We start from the raw sequence: 6,297 nt of genomic DNA on the forward strand, positions 1-6,297 counted from the left end.
TGTTTCTCCTTACAGCACAGAACATAGTGTCTACCACATTCCATTTTTCACACTTCATGACTTGAGCTCCCAGAGACTGACCAACGAGGTAACTTCTCAGATCCAGAGTGAAGGGCGGGGAGAGGACAGGGAAGGTGTCTGATTGGTCCAACTGGGTCACATGTTTACCTCTGGACCAATTAACTATGGGGCCTGTAACAACTTGGCAGCTCTTGTGAGAGCTGGATGGTTGGAGTCAGAACAGGGAAAGAAAGTTGAGTAGAGGAGGTAGGTAGACAATACCATTCATATTCCCAGTGGAGAGGATAAATACCCTAATAGACAAAAGTGTGGGCATTCAAGGGAACAAGAAACAGCTTCTAGCTGGAAACCAACAAGAACTTCTTAGAAGAATTGGCATTTGAACTGGTTCCTGAATCTGGGAATAATTTGGGACATACAAATGCTATCTCAATTAGGAAGAGAAAGATGAATACTGATAGGGGAGAAGATATCTGAAGGAGCTATATATAATGCCTTACTTTGTCAAAATTTTTATTGTTCTTTAAATTGAGATAGAATGCACATTAAATGCCCAGCAGGTGGGACCTACCTGTAATCCCAGGGGCTCCAGAGTCTGAGGCAGGAGGATCCAGGGTTCAAAGCCAGCCTCAGCAATTTAGCAAGGTCCTGAGCAACTTAGCAAGACTGTATCTCAAAATACAAAATAAAGCAGTCTGGGGATGTGGTTTAGTGGTTAAGCACCCTGGGTTCAATTCCTGTACCCCCCAAAAAAGGATACACATTAAATGTATTTTATAGTTTGTTGTTGTTTTTATGGTGCTGGGGATCAAACTTGGGACCTTATACATGCTGGGCAAGTAGTCTATACTGAGCTACACCCCCAGATCTATTTTATAACTTTTGAAAACATTCTATTTATTATATTAATATATATTTTAATGGACACAGTAATTTATATTTATGGAAGACAGTGTGGTATTTCAGTGCATACATACAATGTGTAATGATCAGATCAGGGTGATTGGCATAACTGTCACCTCAGACATTTATCATTTCTTTATATAAAAGCATTTTATTCTGAAATAATTTTATATTTACAGAAAAGTTGCAAAAATAATTTAGAGTGTTCACTTGTTATACCTATACCTAACTTTCCCTATAGTAACATCCTACCTAGACTTAGTAAAAGTAATATTATTAACTAATAATAATATGTGTAATATATGTGTAATATTATTAACTAATCTACAGACCTTATTTGAATTCTGCCAGTTTTCCTTTTGATTTTTTTCCAGGATCCCATATTGCTTTTAGTTGTTACATCTTCTTAATTTCCTCCATTCTGTGACACTTCCTCAGTCTCTTTTATGACCTTGACTCTGAAGGATACTCCTTATTATATAGACTATTTCTCAGTTTGATATAGACATGGACAAAGACTCGGAAGAGGCGGGTCAGGATCTTGGTACAGACCTGCTGGAAGTTCTTGGGGAAGGGAACTCCAACACGCGTGGGAAAGACATCCTCATCGTTGATGAGGCCCTCTATCCAGTCCATGAGCTATGCCATATAGCGAGGTGCAGAGAGCTTGGCAGGCCGCCGGTACTGGCGCTCATCCTGCCAGCGGTATTCGTAGCGGGACCCACCAGCCATGACCGGGCAGCTAGACTCGCTGCAGCGTTCAGCCATGGTGCCATAGATGAGGTTGATACGGTTGAAGAAGTCCACCACGTGCACGGCGATCCAGTCATCGATATTTCTCAGTTTGAATGTCTGATTTTTTCTTCTCATTAGTAGAATGAAATTGTGCATTTTTGGCAAGGATACCATATAAGTAATGTTATGCCCTTATTAGTGTAGTGCATCAGATCAAGAGCTACACTGTGTTGATATGATTTCTTATTGGCTCTATTAACATTGATCATGTGGTTAAGGAGGTGTCTGCTGGGTTTTTCTTTCATAAAGTGCCCCTTTGTAATTAGTATCTTCTGGGGAAATGTTTAAGACCACACAAAAGTATAAATTTCTCATCATTTACAGTTCTTTTAAAAAAGCCCTATCAAATATGCACCTTCTACATTTCAACAAATGTCATCCTTTCATCCTCCATGTGCCATGCCCTGTGTTTGTGCCCAGGGATATACCAACAAGAAAGAGCACTGGTCTGAGATTTGTAGTTCGGTTATATGTTATGTGTAGCTCCATGACCTTGCTGGGCCTTAATATCCTTATCTGTAAAAATGGCATAATTGTATGTTACTAATCAGAGCTGCTGAGGATAAAGGGGAATTATGCTCATTAAACTGTTCAGTAATACTAACTGGGGTTGTTGATTCTTTCTGAGGCACTCAGCTCTGGCCTCACCTCTACCTGTTTCAGACTCTGTTCTCATCCTTCCTCTGTCCATGCCCCCAAGCTTCTGTCATTGGCATGACTTTCATCCTACTTGCCAACCCTTACTTGTGATATCATTTAATAAATTTTGGAGACACAAGGAGAGTCCTGCCAATTTCCTTCAGGAGGCGCCGTCTGCAATTTTGGGGGCTATCTCAAGGTGCTGAGTGATGCTTGGAACCTGTGGGTGGTGAACAGGAAATTCTTCATCCTCTGATGGAAATAAGTGGGAGAAGCAGGAATTGACTTCCTCCAACAATACTTTGGTCCTAAAAATGAAACCCTTGAACTCCAGAGAGTTTTGAAGAAGCCCAAATGGATACTGTGTCTTACTGAGAGATCTAACAAAGACACACTTGAAATAAACTTCATAACATGAAAGAATGAATTAGCCCCAGATTCAGCCTCCTAAGCCAACAGCACTTTTAATTTGAGACCAGATTTAAAAGAACACAGAGGGGCAAGTAACAGCTCTCACTCAACTCAGCTGTTACAGGCATTCCTGGGGTTGAATTCAACCTTTTTAGAAGCAGACTTCCATGCTAGGCTGCCTTTTTTTGGCCCTTTATCCAAGATTGTCATGATGATCAAATATGATAAAGGGTGAAGGAAGGTACTTTGAAACTCCTACAGGGCCAGTAAATATCAGTTAGTCCCATCCTGTGGCCAGAAGGCAGATTCTTAATTCCTGTTTACCCAGAGTTCAGTAGGCATGTAAAAGGTCCCCATCTCTGACATTAGCCCAGCCAGGCCACTCTCTCCTTCAGTTAAGCAGATGAACCCCTCAAAGTAGAGCCCCTTAAATACAGATCCAGTAGTATACAGGAGATTCTCCCTGGTCCTAGTCAGTTTCCCCCTTCGCAAGTCACAGGTCTGGGTTTCCCAGGCCTATCTCCTATAGGAGGAAGCACCTGTAGGCTGGACTCCTGTTCAACTAGCACCTGACCAATAATCAATGACAGTAGCTTAAGACTATTTGCTGACTTTATTCCCCACCTCTGGTGGGCCCTGGGGAACACCAATCCTCTGGCCTAAGAAACTCTGGGTTTAAGAGACAACCTTCAACTCCTATCATCCAGTTGATTCTCTGGTCACTAATCCAAACTATAATATACATACAAGTCCCCTAAGAATCTTTTAAAAATATAGTATTCCCCTTGTTAGGAGTGGTGGCACACACCTGTAATCCTAGTAACTCAGGAGGCTGAGGCAGGAGGAGTCCAAGTTTGGGGCCAGCATCAGCAACTTAAAAATTTTAAATGAGGGGGCTGAGGTTGTGGCTTAGTGGTAGAGCACTTGCCTGGCATGTGTGAGGCACTGGGTTCAATTCTCAGTACCACATATAAATAAATGAAAAAAATAAAGGTCTATCAACATCTAAAAAAATTTTTTTTTAAATTTTTAATGAAAAAAAGGAGGGGCTAGGGATAAAACTCAGTGGTAGTGTGCCCCTGGGTTCAACACCCAGTATCAAAAAAAAAAAAAAAAAAAAAAAAAAAAAAAATAGATATATATATATATATATATATATATATCCCCTCTTTTTTGTGGAGACTATACTCCAAGGTCCTCATGGACGTCTGAAACCACAGAGAGTAACCAATCCTATACTTTCTATGATTTTTTTCTATGTATACATACCTATGATAAAGTTTAATTTATAAATCAGGCACAGGAAGAGAGTAATAAAAATAAATGATAATGAAACAGAACAATTATGGCAAGGTACTGTGATAAAATTGCCAGCATTACTTCTTTTGCACTTTGGGGAAAAACAAGAGTTACTTGAACACAAGCACTGTGACACCATGACCACTGATTTGAAAACCAAAGCCACTAAGCAATTAATGGGCAAGTATTCTATACAGTGTGGATACTCTGAACAAACAGATGATGAACATGTTCTAGGTAGGACAGAGAAGCAGGAAAGCTGCTAGGAATGGTGCACAATTTAAACTTATGAAGTGTTTATTTCTGGAATTTTTCATGCAATATTTTAGACAGTGATTAACCATGGGTAACTGGAACCACAAAAAAAAAAATGAAACCACAAATAAGGGGGACTACTACAGATTCTGATTCAGTGGATCTAGCGTAAGCCCCGAGATGCTGCATATTCTGCAAGCTCCTAGGAATCAAATGCAAAGCTCTAACCAACAGTTTGATTAGAGAGAGATCTGGAAACCAGAAAATAAATTTTTCCCTTTTTGTGGGGCAGAGAGAGGGTACTGGGGATTGAACCCAGAGCTTGGCACATGCTTTGTACTACTGAACCACATCTCCAGTTCCCAGAAATCAATTTTAAGTGAACTAAAACAATGAGATTGAGGGGGCCTCCTTTTTAATCTTGAAATTTTTATAATCCTGATACTACTTCTAATGATGGCCTTCCAATAAACTCCTTTTTGCACAGGATAACCCAGGAAGATTTTGGTATTCATAAACAAAAGGTTTTTGTTTTGTTTGTCTGTTTTTGTGTTACTGGGGATGAACCCAGAGCCTTGTGCATACTAGGTAAATGCTCTGCCACTGAGCTACACACCCCCATCAAAATAATTTTTTTTTCTTTTTTTTTTTTTTTTGGTACTGGGGATTGAACCCAGGGGCACTCAACCACTGAGCCACATCCGCAGCCCTTTTTATATTTTATTTAGAGACAGGGTCTAGTTACCTAAATAAATTGCTCAGGCTAGCTTTGAGATACTCCTACCTCAGCCTCCCAAGCTGCTGGGATTACAGGCATGTACCACTGGCAAGAATCTTTCTTAATACTTCAAAAGTCTATTTTTGTTGTTTTCAGTTTTGTTTGGCAGGGTGGGGTAGTACTGGGGATTAAATCCAGGGGCACTCTACCACTGAGCTATTTTTTATTTTGAGACAGGGTCTCACTAAGTTACTGAGGCTGGCAAGTATTTTCCAAATAGGAAAGAGTGACTCCTCCTCAGTCCCACCCCTTCACTACAGTTCAGTTCCTCCAGCACCACCCTCCCCAGCCTGGTTAGACCCACCTGCTTCTTAAAGTGAACAAGTCTGTGTGTGTGTGTGTGTGTGTGTGTGTGTGTGTGTGTCTGTGGTTGGATACTGGGGATCGAACCCAGAGCCCTGTACCACTGAGCTACATCCCCAGTCCTTTTTGAGACAAGCTCTCCCACATCCCCAGTCCTTTTTGAGACAAGCTGTCCTAAACGTGATTCTCCTGCTTCAGGCTCTGAAGTAACTAGAAGTAACTGGGATTACAGACAAGGGCCCCTTCACCTTGCTAAGGCCAACCCCCAGGGGCTACTGATCATTTACATCTCCTTCAGTAACACGGAAGAGTGTTTTGTTGTTATTCTGCAGTACTGGAGATATCAAACCAACAGCCTGACCCATGATAGAAAAGTGTTCTGCCACTGAGCTACATTCCTAGCCCTTTTTATTTTGAATCAGGGTCTCACAAGGTTGCCAAGGCTGACCTTAAACTTGTGATCCTACTGACTCAGTCTCCCAAATTGCTGGGTTTACAGTCATGGACTACTAAGCCAGTCCTGAACTGAAGAGATTTTCAAAGTTTACCCCGAAGATTCTTCATTGGCCTCTCTAAGTATTTCCCAGAAAGAGACCAGAGACTCCCTAACCTCCCCCCACAATCCCTCAGCTGTCTTTTGCATCAATTAGCTGGTGACTAATGGCTCCCTAATTGCAAATTAGCTGACCTATTACTGGCTCCCACCCACACCATCTGACAGACACCCTCCAGGGAAAGGTCTTTTGTGAATCCAATGGTTCATTTGTTCCACAAATGTGTGTTGAGTTCCTTTGATGCCAGGTTCTGTTCTAGGCCCTGGGGGCTCTTGAGCAAGCTGGATTCCATCACTAGCTTTATGGACTAGCAGGAAATAAATGACAACAAATAAGTCA

General features: G+C 41.3%; 1 pseudogene; it reads right to left on the reverse strand.

The window, feature by feature from the left end:
* Nucleotides 1–1,368: 1,368 nt before the first annotated feature.
* On the reverse strand, nucleotides 1,369–1,794 carry LOC124991423 (MOB kinase activator 3C-like; annotated as a pseudogene).
* Nucleotides 1,795–6,297: the final 4,503 nt, after the last annotated feature.

This window comes from Sciurus carolinensis, chromosome 8 (genome assembly GCF_902686445.1).
Source record: "Sciurus carolinensis chromosome 8, mSciCar1.2, whole genome shotgun sequence".
NCBI lineage: Eukaryota > Metazoa > Chordata > Mammalia > Rodentia > Sciuridae > Sciurus > Sciurus carolinensis.